General features: G+C 34.8%; 1 pseudogene; it reads left to right on the forward strand.

Moving 5' to 3' along the window:
* The first annotated feature begins 246 nt into the window (after nt 1-246).
* On the forward strand, nt 247-340 carry LOC122490733 (annotated as a pseudogene).
* Nucleotides 341-15243: the final 14903 nt, after the last annotated feature.

The raw sequence follows: 15243 nt of genomic DNA on the forward strand, positions 1-15243 counted from the left end.
TTCTCAGATTTGTGGTATTCTGGCTTACATTACATTGGATTAATTGTCAACTGTCATTTCTTCAAATATATCTTTTTTTCCATTTACTCTTTCTCCTGAAATTCCAATTATTTGTACTATCATGGCTTGATATTAGCCAACAACTATTGTTGTTGTATGTATGTTACATACTTTTACAACTATTTTTTTTTTCTCTTTGCATTTTATTTGGGTAATCTCTAGCAATCTACTTTCAGGTTCACTGATATCGCTTCTCGGCCTTTTGGCTAAGATCAAGTGTAGTACTTTCAGGTTCACTGATAATTTCCTTGGCTTTATATAATTTGTGAATTAACCCATCAGAAACACTTTTATTCAGTTCTGTTACTATTTTATTTTTATCATTCAAATTTGATTCTTATAGTTTCTATCTCTCTGTTGAAATTAACCATCTGAGCTTTTATGATGTTAACATTTTCCATTGTAACCTTTAATATAATTATCATAATTATTTTGATTTCTCTCTTGGTTACTTTCTTTTTTTTTAACGTTTATTTATTTTTGAGACAGAGAGAGACAGAGCATGAACAGGGGAGGGGCAGAGAGAGAGGGAGACAAAGAATTTGAAACAGGCTCCAGGCTCTGAGCTGTCAGCATAGAGCCCAACATGGGGCTCGAACTCACGGACCGTGAGATCATGACCTGAGCCGGAGTCGGAGGCTTAACCGACCAAGCCACCCAGGCGCCCCTCTCTTGGTTACTTTCAACACTTTTCTGGGTTTTTTAAATTTGATTCTAATGATTGCCTTATCTTTTCAGATTCCTTTTTTTCCCCCTCATCTTTTGATCTACTGTGTTATTTTATTAGTTTTTTTAAAGTTTTTAAATTATTTTTAAAATAAATTAATAAAATATATGGTAGATAAAAAGACTACATACACACACACACACACACACACACACACACACATGGATGTATATATTTGGTGCCTAGTATAATTTTTGTCTTATTTGGCATTTAGTGAGAGATATGTTTATCTAGTTAAGAGTTTGGTTTAATTTGAAGAATTTTGTTATGAAGACCAGACTTGAAATTTGTTCTTGCTGTGAGTAATAGAGGTTTCTATGGTCTTCAAGGACTTTACACTGTCAAGCAAGCCCATGTCCAGTTTTCAATAGTCCTTTAAACTTTTCTAGTTTGATCTTCCTATATATTTACATGGCATTCATCAGCATCAGCCCCAGGTAAATAAATATTCAGCCCCCATTACTTTCTGAATATGTTTGTTTATCTCCACATTTTAGTTTGCTCATTTGTTTTGTGACCTCAATTATTTGATGGGTTCAAGAAAAATTATTTTGCAGTATCTCTATTTTTTCTTGTTTTATTAATGGGAATGACACTCTACCAAGTTCTCTAAATTTCAAAACTAAAAAATGGAAGTCCTTTGGATTAATCTAAAAACTGTAGTTACCTAACAAAACTCTCTATGAATTACCGATATATTTGTGTACTTAATAGTCACATTCATTTGAACTCAATGTTTGAATTCCAATGCTCATCTATTCATATTACGTCTCTTGGTTTTTAGTCATTTGTTATTGTCCCCTGACATGCAGATTTGATTTACATACAATATATTGTGCATACAAAGTATTTATTACAATATTCTAGCCTCTGGTTGATACTATCTTCTCCTGAAGTAGATTTAAGTTTTCAATATTAGAACATGAGCTGAACACTTAAATATGTTTTTGAAATGAGCTGTTTAAAGCTAGGTTACAAACATGTGTGTTGGCTCATTTAATTACTCATAGAACTTCAAGAACATAACCTCCTCCAGGGTCCTAACTGGTATACATACCAAACCTTGTTTGGCACTGAACATAATTATTCTCTCCACCTAGGTGAAAATGTGGGAAAATCTCATTTTTGAACTATAACTACTTGTCACCACCTTTAACTAATCTAACACCCTCACAGTTCCCATATTTGTATATTGGTAAATTTTGTTAAGGACAAAATTGGTAAATTTTGTTAAGGACACCGGAGAAAGCTGTTCTCCCTTCTGGAACTTTTCTTTCAAATCCTGGCTACTCATTTTTTTTCTGTCTTGGCATCTCTCAGATATCTTCATATACATGTTTCTTTTTTAACTCATTATTTACAATGTGATGTTTAGAAACAACGAAAATTATGTGCCATTTCTCTAGGCAATGTTTAAAGTTGGATAGATAAATATTTGATGTTACTGTGACATTTATTCTTTAAAGCTATTATTAAACATCACAGTCTTTATCATTTAGCAAAACTTCTTTGACATTCCTGGTGACCCCTTTCTCTTTTGACTCCAGTAATACATTGTGTATACTTCTGTAATAAAACTTTATGAACTATTATATATTATTTTTGTGTTCTATAGTTATGAAGTTCATAGAGATGAATTACAATATCTTTATATACAAGCACTCATCACTTTGCATGACCCTGGTATATATGAATTTTAGTTACCACAGATAAATAACGCCAGCCTTCCAACAGCACAGTTCACATTTCTTTTATCATGGTATATTAACTGTAAAAAATTGAGTAAAGCATGAACTTTGCTACTAGATCTTTAGTACACTATCAGTATCAATATGAATAACTAATATGTCACTTCTTTTAAATGAATTTGGAGAATGCGCACCTGTCACTCACTGTATGCACAGACAGCAAAGCATGTAGTCTCATAGCTTCTATTTTTCTAGCGATAACTCTTGTGATGTTTTATAGAAATATATTATTTTTGGAGTTTATTTATTTTGAGAGAGAAAGAAAAAAGAGAGAACATGAGCATGCATGGGGGAGGGGTAGAGAGAGAGAGAGAGAGAGAGAGAATCCCAAGCAGGCTCCAAGGTGCCACGTTAGGCTCAAACTCATGAACCATGGGTTCATGACCTGAACCAAAACCAAGAGTCAAATGCTTAACTGACTGAACCACCCAGGCACCCCACAGAAATGGATTATCAAAAGAAGAAATCAGACAGGGAAAATGTAGCAAAGAAACCAAATATGATATTTCTGTAAGTGAAAGATTTTAAAATGGCAACAGCAAAGCAAATATAGGACTTGACCAAGGTATGCATGAAGTTAAGGTATGAACTATATTGAAAGGGTTTGATGAATATTTTTTAAAAAAAGGTTAACTTCTTTGGCAAGTTTTAAATTACACTATGTTTGAGATGGAATGCTTGCTTACTTCTACTTTGTAATACATGCTTCCATTAAAAAAAAAAAATCTCAATCTCTTTGGATAGAATGCTAGCCAAAAGCATTGAATTAGTTGGTACATTGAAAACAAAAAACAAAAAACAAACAAACAAACAAAAACAATTAGTAAGAGACTGAAAACATTTGTTTGTTTGTTTGTTTGTTTACTATCAACAAGATTGGTCCCATTCAGGAAATGGAATGCATTGATTATTATTAAGCTCTGTGGTTAAGCTACTAATGCAGATTAAGTACACTGCTGTGAAATTTGGAACCAGATTCCAAGGATTAGTCCAGGCAGATGTTTGTAGCCAACAGGATGATGTTATCTCAGAGGAAGTAACAAGGGCAAAATCTTTATACCAAAGGAACTCTCAGAGATAATTCCTGACATTGAAATCAAAAAGGATGAAATGCTCGAAGCTAATCCAAATTTATAAAGGAATGTAACAATTCACTAAAATATAGAAATGAAGCTCACTTTATATGAAAACTTTAATAGTGAGAGGAAGACAAGCACTGTTGACACAATTCGTCATTAGTTTCTAAAAATAGCAAAATGCCTAATTGTCAATATTTCTTATATTTTAAATTACAGTGTACTATCTAAAGATATTTTACTTATCATTTTCTTATAAATATATAACCAATTTTAATATAGTTTCTAATGTTTCACAAAAGCTTGTAAAGTTCACAAAACAAACTTTTTTTTCCCCATTGATTGTCTATATGCAAATTCATCAGGAGAGAAAAATCTGATATAAAAAGAAAATAAAGTTTTATTCAAACTCAGATTAGGACAACTGCCCAGGAAACATGATCTTCACGGGGAAGAAAGTCCTTTGGAGATTGAACAATTATTACAGGGTTATATACCATTTTTATATCTTGTAAAAGCTCAAAAGATTATAGATTCGCACACAGGCAGGAATCATGAGTTTTAAAGTCAAGGAATGCAAGGAGTAGGACCACGGATCAATATCTCAAGGGCAAGATGGTTTTCCATTAGGACAGTCATTCACAAAATAGATGTACAAAGCATGTAAGCTGCCGTAATTCAGGCTTTGTGTTTGAACAAAGTTTATGTATAGTCATGCTGACCTAGAAAGAAATCTACAGTGGCTTTGCTTATAGAGCAGACCTTTAGAGATTTTTTCTATCAATGGTTAATAGAAATTTGCAAAGTTTTAGCCTTTTATGTTCATGTACTGCTGTGCAAAGGAAAAAGCATAAAGAATTCACTTAGTAATATCGTCAAAATATGCAATGAATAGGCAAATGTATTACTATCACTTTTTATATATAAAAATAATACTAAAAGCACCATCTCTGAACCCAAAAAGTTTTTAATGTTAAAAGCATGGACAGCATTTTTTTCTTATTTGATGTTTGCTGTCAAAACTTCTTTTGAAACATGAACAATTTTCTGTTGTTAAATGTGTCTCTGCATGATAAACTTGGTGTGAAAGATGAAAAAAAATCTCTTTTTTTGTATATAATCGAAGTTAAAATTTTAAATATGAATTTTAATTTTTTAAAGATTATGTCTTAACATGCATAATAATGAGACACAAAATTTAATCATGCTAAAATGAATACAGAGATTTAAAAATATTTAGGTATTGATATATTTTTATTGCACAGGTGTATAAATATATAAGTATACATATATATATATATATATAATTAGGAAATCTTCAAAATTTTATGTATATTTATTTGAATTCCCCAAAAACAAAACATTGAACAAAAACTTAATTTAGGATGCAGAAAAGATATGTAATTCCTTAAGCATGCTATAGTTACTCTTCCAGAGTGCTGCTGTTTACCATGTGCTGACAAAATATTCCTTTTTAGTGTTTTTAAATGTTTATCTATTCTTGAGAGAGAGCATGATCAGGGGAGAGGCAGAAAGAGAGGGAGACACAAAATCTGAAGCAGGCTCCAGGTACTGAGCTGTCAGCAAGGAGCCCGACACGGGGCTTGAACCCACGGATCGGGAGACTATGACCTGAGCCAAAGTTGGACACCCAACTGACTGAGCCACCCAGGTGCTCCACAAAATATTCCTTTTTATTCTTTGGATAACTTTTAGCTTGAGTAAAGCATCTATTTATTAAATAAGGGTGGTTTTTGGAATCAAAGATTGACCATGCTAAAATAAAGTTTAGTTTTGAGAACCCTATCCATATTTTAATGAGAAAGCACAGAGGTTAAATGTTTACATATGTTATTTTTAAAATTTCCTCAGAAAGAACTTTTTTTTGTACCTGCAATAAAAACAATGAAAACATATGTCTCAAGAAAAATGAGTTCAAAAGACTGATAAAAATTACAAAGTTACTTACAAACACACTAATAATAACATGGCACCTTGCTTACTTCTGCTTCTATGCCAAAGAGAAAAGAAATAGACATTAAATGGGGGAGAAGATGGATGGAGGTAGGAAGTGGTGGGGGAGAGAAGGCAAGTTTTTGTTATGTTTTGTTTGTATTGGCTTGATTGGTTAACTGACTTTTTAGACTTTCTGTTTAGTAGGAATGTATACCTAAGGTTTCTCTCCAGTCTTCAGTTCAATAGCTGTATTCTAATATTTAATGATAACTTAAAAAACATACACAGATACAATAGAGAAATAAAAGTTGTCAAGATTTGCCATTTTTATGAGGATTATAATTTTATCAGTTCTCCAGTATGCGTAGGCATAAAATCACAGAGAAAGACATTTTATCTACATCAAGCTACAGAGTTGAGCATCAAGAGGGGAAAGATACGTATTAAAGTGACTTACTGCACAGTATAACATTTTAGCTACCTTCCTTTTAGTGCATACGATCATTTATGGCCCACCACACCACACTCCTTGGATAAATGCTTATGCACTAGAAGAGGCTACCGCTTTGCAGGGCTCTCTGTTCATCAACCCTTTCCCATTTCTTCCACAGCTTTGCTTTGCAATTTCACTTCCTACTGAAAAAAAAAATTAAAGGAAAAAACAAACAAAAATCAAAACCCACAAACAAAAGAAAACAACAATACAACAGAACACAGCAACAAGAAGAGTGGCTTCTGCTGCCTGAAATAAACTCTGGGTTTACTGCTGACTCGATCTGTATTAAACCAAACTTTCCCTATGTTTTACTACAATAATACAGAATGTGGTTTAAAATTAAGCTTTGTCTACTAATTTAGAAAAGATTACATTTTGAGTCTCATGGTCTCTTGTATTTCTTCCTTGTATATGGGTTACTCCTACCCTTGATACAATGTAGAATGCAATAAGATAGACTTTAAAGTGTTTTGCAATTATACTATTCAATAAGATTAAAGAACAAAATAACTTTTCAAGGATGTGAGTACTTGAAAGATAACAAAATACTTGAATTCAATAGCATAAATACTGAATACATCTGTGTGAATTTTTGAGTTACCTAAATCTGATCTTTTTCGATTTATTCTTCTATCATTATTTCTTAAAATAAACTTTCAATTTAGGTGGAGATTTCTGTCATTAATTGCCCCACCTGATGGTGGTTGTTTTCTCCTTGCCTGGACACTTTCCCCAAAGGCTTCATAATTTCTCTTCTATATTCCGATGGGAGGTAGAAAGGTGTCTGGAAATGGAGAAAATGCGATGGCATCTTCCTAAACACTAGTAATACTTTATTTCCTGATATTTGTGGTGGCTGTATAGATGTGTTTACTTTAGAAAAATATATATATATGTACATTCTTTTTGTGCATTTACCTACATCTCAATTTTAAAAATATTTACAAAATAAAGAAATTGCCAGAAATCTGATAATTAGTGGTGTGATGCTTTCAAAGTGGTCTGGAATCCTTACAGGAACTGTGAATAATGAATGGGAAGGTTTTAAGAGTTCTGGTTAAAATATAAAACTAATCAGAAGGCTACAAAATTCTGGAAATTGACAGTGGCGATGATTATAAACCACTGTGAATACACTTAATGCCACTGAATCAGACACTTAAAGATGATTAAGGGTAAATTAAAAAAATTAAAAAATTAAATGTAAAACTATTAACTCAAGGGTCTAGAGATGTGTTCATACTGTATACAATAAAATAATTTAGTGATTTAATTTTGATTTGGAATAGAATAATATTGGAATAATATTAGTTACTTTAGCATAAATAGCTACTGGCAAAGATTCCCTAGTTTAAAAGTGGGATGAATGTGAAATGTGCTGTTACATATAAACTTTCAAGCCTATTTTATTTATCTTGCTTTGCTTTACCTGTGTGAGGAAGGAAAAATAATTTCCCTTTATTCTTCTAGGTTCCTGGCTGAGAAACCTTTGTAATAATAATAATAATAATAATAATAATAATAAAAAATACCAGATTAACAGGAGAAAACCAAACAGAAGTCTAATAACATGTTAACTGAATTGGACAGTGTTAACTGGCCACATCACTTGGGCAAGATCTTGCAGTCAGTGGCAAACACTGAAGGTTTTAAAGTGTGTTTAAGGTGGTGGCTTGGGCCATTTTGAGGAGTTACTCAGTTTTCCTGGGTCTCTCCCATGTATAAACAAGGTATACATGTTATTAAACTTCTGTTTGTTTTTTTCTTGTTAATCTGTCTTATGTCAACGTAATTACTTAACCAGCGGACGAACCTAGATGGAAGAAAGGAAAACTCTCCCACCCCTACAATAGCCTCTGTCATGGTGTTCAAATACAAGTGGTACTAATTGAGGTTTGGTTGTAATGTTAAATAACAATAATCCAACAGAGTAAATCTTAAAGATCTAATTGGTTTCACCGAATGATTCATAAATGGGCAGCATCCCATTAAGTGAATAGAAAGACTTGCATGTGAAGACTTGCATGGTCTCAGGCTTTAGTAGATATTGAGACAATTTAGGAAAAGGTTTACTCACATGTATTGAATCTTTATAGGTTCTGTACTTTTTATTCACCCAATGTCAGTATTAGAAGCATCCCACAGATTTTCAGACCCCTTGAGTAAACTGACGACTTTTGGAATTCTTTTTCTTCTAGATCAAAAGTGGGTTGTAAAGAACATAATAGATCAGGTTTAGGTTGGTCAGGAAATTCTCAGGTGAGGTATCCATTGGTAGCAAAATGTCCTTTAACTTTAGAAAGGAGATGTCTGCTTAATACATTGAAAAGGGCTGCATCTTACATCAAAAGGGAATGTTTTCCAGTAAAAGGTCCCAGAGTCATTTGTATTAGTTGGGATAGAAATTCTCTCTGAACTTTATACCCCCAAGAGGGAAAGCTCTTTTTTGTTTTCTCCAAGGGATTTGTTTTCCTATGAGAATAGGAGTTAAACTAGAAAGCATAGCTCTAGTATCAAGTAGATTATGTCAAAGTTTCCCGTTAATTTCAATTTTAATTTCAGCTTGGGTGTTTAAGGGAATTCCTGAAGAATCCCTTGGAGTCAATCAACTCAGGGAGGGACACATGTGGGGGGCCTACCTTGGCGATAGATATGGGGCAATTAAGTTGAAGAATTTGCATAGGACCTTAGGGGATAATCTTTTTTCCAGTGTTCTAGTTGATTACAGATGAGAAATTGATTTGGGGGCCACTGTCTTCATGACAGGACCCTAAGAAGGCACCGTTTGAAAGGCCTAGGTATTATTTGAGGCCTCTAGTCTTGGATTTGTTGTGGCTGTAAGATTAATAATAAGGCAAATTTTTGTTTGAAGTCATACTCCAAGGTCATTTCAAAGTGCTCATCTGTAGTCATGAGCTCAGTCAGAGGGTTGGCTTCCATCTATATTTTCTGCCTTTTTATTAATCCATTAATCTCAGTATATAATCCATTTATAAATAGAATAGCTAAAGCAAGTGTTGTGACCTTATATAGTGTATAGAACATGGAATACTATTGGAAGACAGCTTCCAAAAGAGCTTTGAAGTCTGTTACAGATTCATCTTTCTTTCATTTGTATGTTTGAATAATATACCAATCAATCAGTAAGGGAAGGAAAAATTCTAGGAATGGACTGTAAAAAATCAGTTGTTATTTCACAAGATCTTTCTTAGCCATAAAGGGAACACATTGAGGATCAAGGGTCTCAAATATTGTCCTCAAGGTTTTGCCATTCTTTTTGTAGCATACATTTTTGGGTTTCACTAGGTCCTACCAATATGTGCACTAAAAGATCTAACATCCCAGGGTCATAGGTCCCAGTGATTATTCTAAATTCTTCAAAAAAACTTTTGGGGATCCTCTCTAGCTTTAGGAAATTCTTTAACTATGATTCTGAGTTTAGTCTTTGACCAAAGGGTGAAATAGATGTGCGGAAGTTTGTCTGAAACCTCAGGTAGTTTTATTTTAAAGTATTTGAAAAGGTTGCTATTTAGTAGTATCTTCAGAATGGAAAGGCTGTTTGGACAGAGAATTAGTAAAATGTGAGTACTCATGTAAAGAGAAGGGAAGCAGTAGAAGTCACATTGGTTTTATTATCTTTTTAGTTATCTCCTGTGCCTCTAATTTTTCACTAGGCTTTTCTAACAAGCCTTTTAATGAAGCTGTTTTGGAATCTTGAATTCTTAGGGAAGCTTCATCATATAAATTAAAATAGTTATCCTATTCTATTTAATTTGGGAACCCTTGTTTTCATGTGTGCTGCTTCTTCTTCCTTTAATGTTTATTTATTTATTTTGAGAGAGAGAGAGAGAGAGAAACAGGGAATGAGTGAGGGAGGGAAGGGCAGAGAGAGGGGAGATAGAGAATCCCAAGCAGGCTCCTTGCTGTCAGTGAACAGCCAGAGATCATGACCTCAGCAGAAATCAAGAGCAGGATGCTTAGCCAGCTGAGCCACCCAGGCGCCCCTCACGTGTGCTTCTAAAATGAATGACGTTGTCTAATTGGAACATGCCCCATAAAGGTCATTGTAATTTGAGATTATTTTTTATAGGATTTTGTCATTTTTGTAGATACTTACAGCTTCCAGGACTACAGTTCCTAACCATAAAATAAGCAGGTTTCCTGGAAGATGGTATGCTTAACTCTTTGGAATTTAAAGATCCCATTTTTTAAAAAAATATTTATTCATTTTTGAGAGAGCACAAGCAGGAGAGGGGCAGAGAGAAAGAAGAAGTCACAGAACATGAAGCAGGTTCCAGGCTCCAAACTGTCAGCACAAAGCCCAACGTAGGGCTTGAACTCATGAACCACGAGATCATGACTCAATTCGAAGTTGGACACTTAACTGACTGAGCCACCCAGACACCCCTAAAGATCCCATTTCTTTTAGCTAGCCTTTATCTACACAAAAAGGAAAAACAAACATGTGCTTCTTAATATCTTAGCAGTTACCAAGTGTTACTTCACCCTGGCCAAGAGAAGACCCTGTATACACATCCGACAATTTCCAGCATGGAACTTGGGACTGGGGAATGGACTGAACAAGCAGGCCTCAACAAATGGAGACTGCAATCTGATTCCACACAAATGGGGTACTGCAGCCCATGGTTTCCAAAAAGGAATCTGGGTATGGAATCAAGAACTAGAGTTTCCAAATAAATGAAGAATTATGGTCCAAACTGCCAGCAGTTCCCATTGTGGATTTAATGATTCCAAAGAGTTGGGGAATAGACTCAAAACCCAATTAGATTGGGAGCTCAACATAAAGGTAGTGGAGCTCAAAACCAAGAGGAACTTGGCCATAATCCTCAGAAATAGTGAGAAGGGCAGCGAACTCAAAAGAAGTTTCATGAGTACCACTCTGTTTCTCACTGTCCCTGAATGTCATCAGAAGTTTGCTTCAGGGGCACCTGGGTGGCTCAGTCGGTTAAGCAGCCAGCTTCGGCTCAGGTCATGATCTCGCAGTCCGTGAGTTCGAGCCCTGTGTCGGGCTCTGTACTGACCACTCAGAGCCTGGAGCCTGTTTCAGATTCTGTGTCTCCCTCTCTCTCTGCCACTCCCCTGTTGATGCTCTGTCTCTCCCTGTCTCAAAAATAAATAAAACGTTAAAAAAAAAAAGTTTGCTTCAGATTTCACTGCCACTGCCACCAGATATGTCAAATACCAAAAATTCAACTGAATTGAACATATATATATATATACACACACATATACATATATATGTATATATATACATATACATATATACACATATATATACATATGTGTATATATGTGTATATATGTATATATACATATATGTGTATATATGTATATGTGTGTGTGTGTGTGTGTGTATATATATATATATATATACATATGTTTCTAGGTAGAGTGTAGAATCTTTAAAAATAGGCATCATGGGGGCGCCTGGGTGGCGCAGTCGGTTAAGCGTCCGACTTCAGCCAGGTCACGATCTCGCGGTCCGTGAGTTCGAGCCCCGCGTCAGGCTCTGGGCTGATGGCTCGGAGCCTGGAGCCTGTTTCCGATTCTGTGTCTCCCTCTCTCTCTGCCCCTCCCCCGCTCATGCTCTGTCTCTCTCTGTCCCAAAAATAAATACACGTTGAAAAAAAAAAACTTTAAAAAAAAAAATAGGCATCATGTCTGTTTTTTTCATCCTCATATATATATGTCTAGAAAAGTTTTTAGAACATTATCTGGAACAAGTATAGAACATAGAGGTTACTTAAGATATAATGGAACGACTTATTTATGGCATAAATTGTTTCAGATCAGACTATTCATATCTATTTTCAAGACTACATAAAATAGTTCAAAGAAGAACTGGCCAGAAGGAAAAAGCATTCTACCAGCCCAACAAAGTCAGAAAGTACAATGTAATTTCAATTTGATTGTAAAGAACTGTTAAAGTATTCTGTGTACTTTTCTTTCTTATAATGTGAACATTTTTAATTTATATAATATTTTATAAATTTAATCCACTAAGGGAAAATGAAATCTGAACATTTCTAATTTATAGAATATTTTATACTTTTAATCTACTAAAAGATTCTTTTCCTGTGGAGTTTAGTATGCATGTACGTAAAATTATTGTTCACCATGTAGGTACAGATTTTTAAACTTTATCAATAAGTATTTTATTTAATTCACACAACTATTAGGGGCTGGAGTATTAAGAAACTCCTGTATGTGAGAATTTTAAAAATTAAAGAGGCCAGGGGCCTTATATTGCAATCTCTTCCCATGTGAATAAATGGTACTGGCATTCAAATGCTATTCTTCTAATGGCAAATCAAGTATTGTTTTTCTTGTTTTAAAAGTGGCAGAGCTGAGATGGGGAAATATAACTTAAAGCATTTAAAGACAACTCTAAAAACAAAAGACAGTGGTGAGCAAGAGTAATAACTAAAAGTCATTTTGTGTATACAGTGTTAATTTTGGATCATTTTATTCTTAAAAACAAACCACACACACAATATATATATATTTCTTACTCAAGTTTGTGCTGTAAAAACTATGATTCAAAAGGTCAGTTTAATTTAGTCCATCCTCATAAATCTCAGGAAAGAAAAGACATGCTTACAAATCTCTTTTATATTAACATTCAGTCTTAGGTCAGCGTATCATGAGGGAGTGCTGGAACATGAACTAGAGACTAGTACAAAATTTTCCCAAAATGTCTTTCACAGCACAAGGATAAGTGTTGGGAAAGGACAAGAGAAAAATTCCCTACTTGGAAGTAATTTCTAGTTTCTATTTCTGGACCAAATACAGAGAAGAACAGATTCAAAAAGCATATAGAAGATTAACATCCTTTCAAATGATATATTGATAACTTCATTAAAATTATGTTAAGGCCTGTTTTCTTTTTGGTTTTTCTTTTTTTTTTTTGAGAGAGAGTGAGAGAGAGAGGGAGAGGGAGGGAAAGAAGCAGAGACAGGGAGACAGACGATCTAGAGCTGCCTCTGTGCTGACATGACAGCAGATAGCCTGATGCAGGGCTTCAAGTCAGGAACTTTGAGAACATGACTTGAGTTGAGGTCAGATGCTTAATCCAGTGAGCCACCCAGGTGCCCAACACCTGATTCTTGATAACAATGATTCCTTCATAGTTGTGAATGTCATTTGTTGAAGATACATTGAGCCCAAGAGCACTTAAAAACGAATATGTATTTTGAGAATGTTTTGACCAAAGGAAAAAAATTTAAGAAGGTAAGTGTTGTTGTTTGTTTTTTTTAATAAACCACCAGATTTGTTAGCAAATAGTATAATTTTTATTTTTAATTTCTGCTCTGAAAATATTGTTATATTAATTTCAAATTATGTTATTCAGATCCAAATGGAATTACATTTAAGAAGAGGCTTTAAATGTTAAGATTTCTGGATCCCTTTAATTAGAAGACAAATACATAATCTTAGCAGTCCAGTGATTCAAAAAGAGAGTTTATGGCTACTTTAATTTATATACTATTGAATGAAATGTCACAGAGCCACATTTCAAGATGAAAGTCACAGTCATTATAAATTTTTACTATTTTTATTGGAGTTGAACACTAATAAAGATATATATTCAAAGAGAAATTGACAAATATAAAATTGAAATTGAGCCCATAACACAAAAGCAAATATTTTGAACAGCGTTTTAAAAAACTTATGTTTGTGATTATATAGTTTGGTTATTCATATGAATAAACAAAAACAATCTTCAAAAACTTATACTGCCACATTTTCTGCCAGATTCTAATATTTCCTCCTTTGAAAATCCAAACTGAAAGGTCATATTAAACTTCCTACTTCCTCTACTTTCAGACTACATTAAAATAACAGTAAAAAACTAAAGGAATAAAACCACAATGAGGAAGATGATATTAGGGATATTTCAAAATGTTTCTAGGACATGCAAAGAATATAAACAAATATTGACTTATGAAACATAAGACGTAGACTTCCCAAGTCCTTAAACAGCAGAAGGACCTGAGCTGTCAGGTAGGACCTTAGAGAGGGAAGTTTTCAGTTGCAGAGGTGCAGGGGTACCATCTTTATTTTCTCTGTGACCATTTAAAATTCTGCACTTAAAAGAGTTAGAATCCTTCTTCTCTCTCTTACAGCCTCTTCCACATTTTCACACTGAGTTGCCAGCTAAGAAGTTGGTATTTAGAGGCATAAAATTGAGAGGATATTCTCTAAAGAAATGGAACACAAGAACCTGTGGAAGATGGCGGCATAGGAAGATGCTGGGCTCACTGTGCGTCCTGCTGATCACTTAGATTCCACCTACACCTGCCTCAATAACCCAGTAAACAGAAAACTGCCAGAGGTTAGCAGAACGGAGTCTCCAGAACCAAGCGCAGATGAGAGGCCCAGGGAAGAGGGGCCCCTCCTGAAGTGGATCTCCGAAGGAAAAGTGAGTGGAACCTGCCCCTCACGCCCCTGTGCACCTTGCCGATCCACCCCAGCTAATACGCCAGATCCCCAGCACCACAAGCCTGGCAGTGTGCAAGTAGCCCAGATGGGCCATGCCACCCCACAGTGAATCCCGCCCCTAGGAGAGGGGAAGAGAAGGCACACACCAGTCTGACTATGGCCCCAGCGGTGGGCTGGGGTCAGACATCAGGTCTGACTGTGGCCCCACCCACCAATGCGAGTTATTCAAGATAGCACAGGGGAAGTGCCCTGCAGTTCTGCACCACTCCAGGAACTATCCAAAATGACCAAACGGAAGAATTCCCCTCAAAAAAAAACGTCCAGGAAATAATGACAGCTAACGAACTGATCAAAACCGATTTAAACAATATAACAGAAAGTGAATTTAGAATAATGTTCATAAAATTAATCGCTGTCTTGAAAACAGTATACAGGACAGCAGAGAATCTCTTGCTACAAAGATCGAGGGACTAAGGAATAGCCAGGAGGAGCTAAAAAATGCTATCAATGAGTTGCAAAAAAAATGGAGACAACTACGGCTCGGATTGAAGAGGCAGAGGAGAGAATAGGTGAACTAGAAGATAAAATTATGGAAAAAGAGGAAGCTGAGAAAAAGAGAGAGAAAAAAATCCAGGAGTATGAGTGGAAAATTAGAGAACTAAGTGATACACTAAAGAGAAATAATCTACGCATAATTGGTATTGAGAGGAGGAAGAG

The sequence above is a fragment of the Prionailurus bengalensis genome, chromosome B2, assembly GCF_016509475.1.
Source record: "Prionailurus bengalensis isolate Pbe53 chromosome B2, Fcat_Pben_1.1_paternal_pri, whole genome shotgun sequence".
NCBI classification, from domain to species: domain Eukaryota; kingdom Metazoa; phylum Chordata; class Mammalia; order Carnivora; family Felidae; genus Prionailurus; species Prionailurus bengalensis.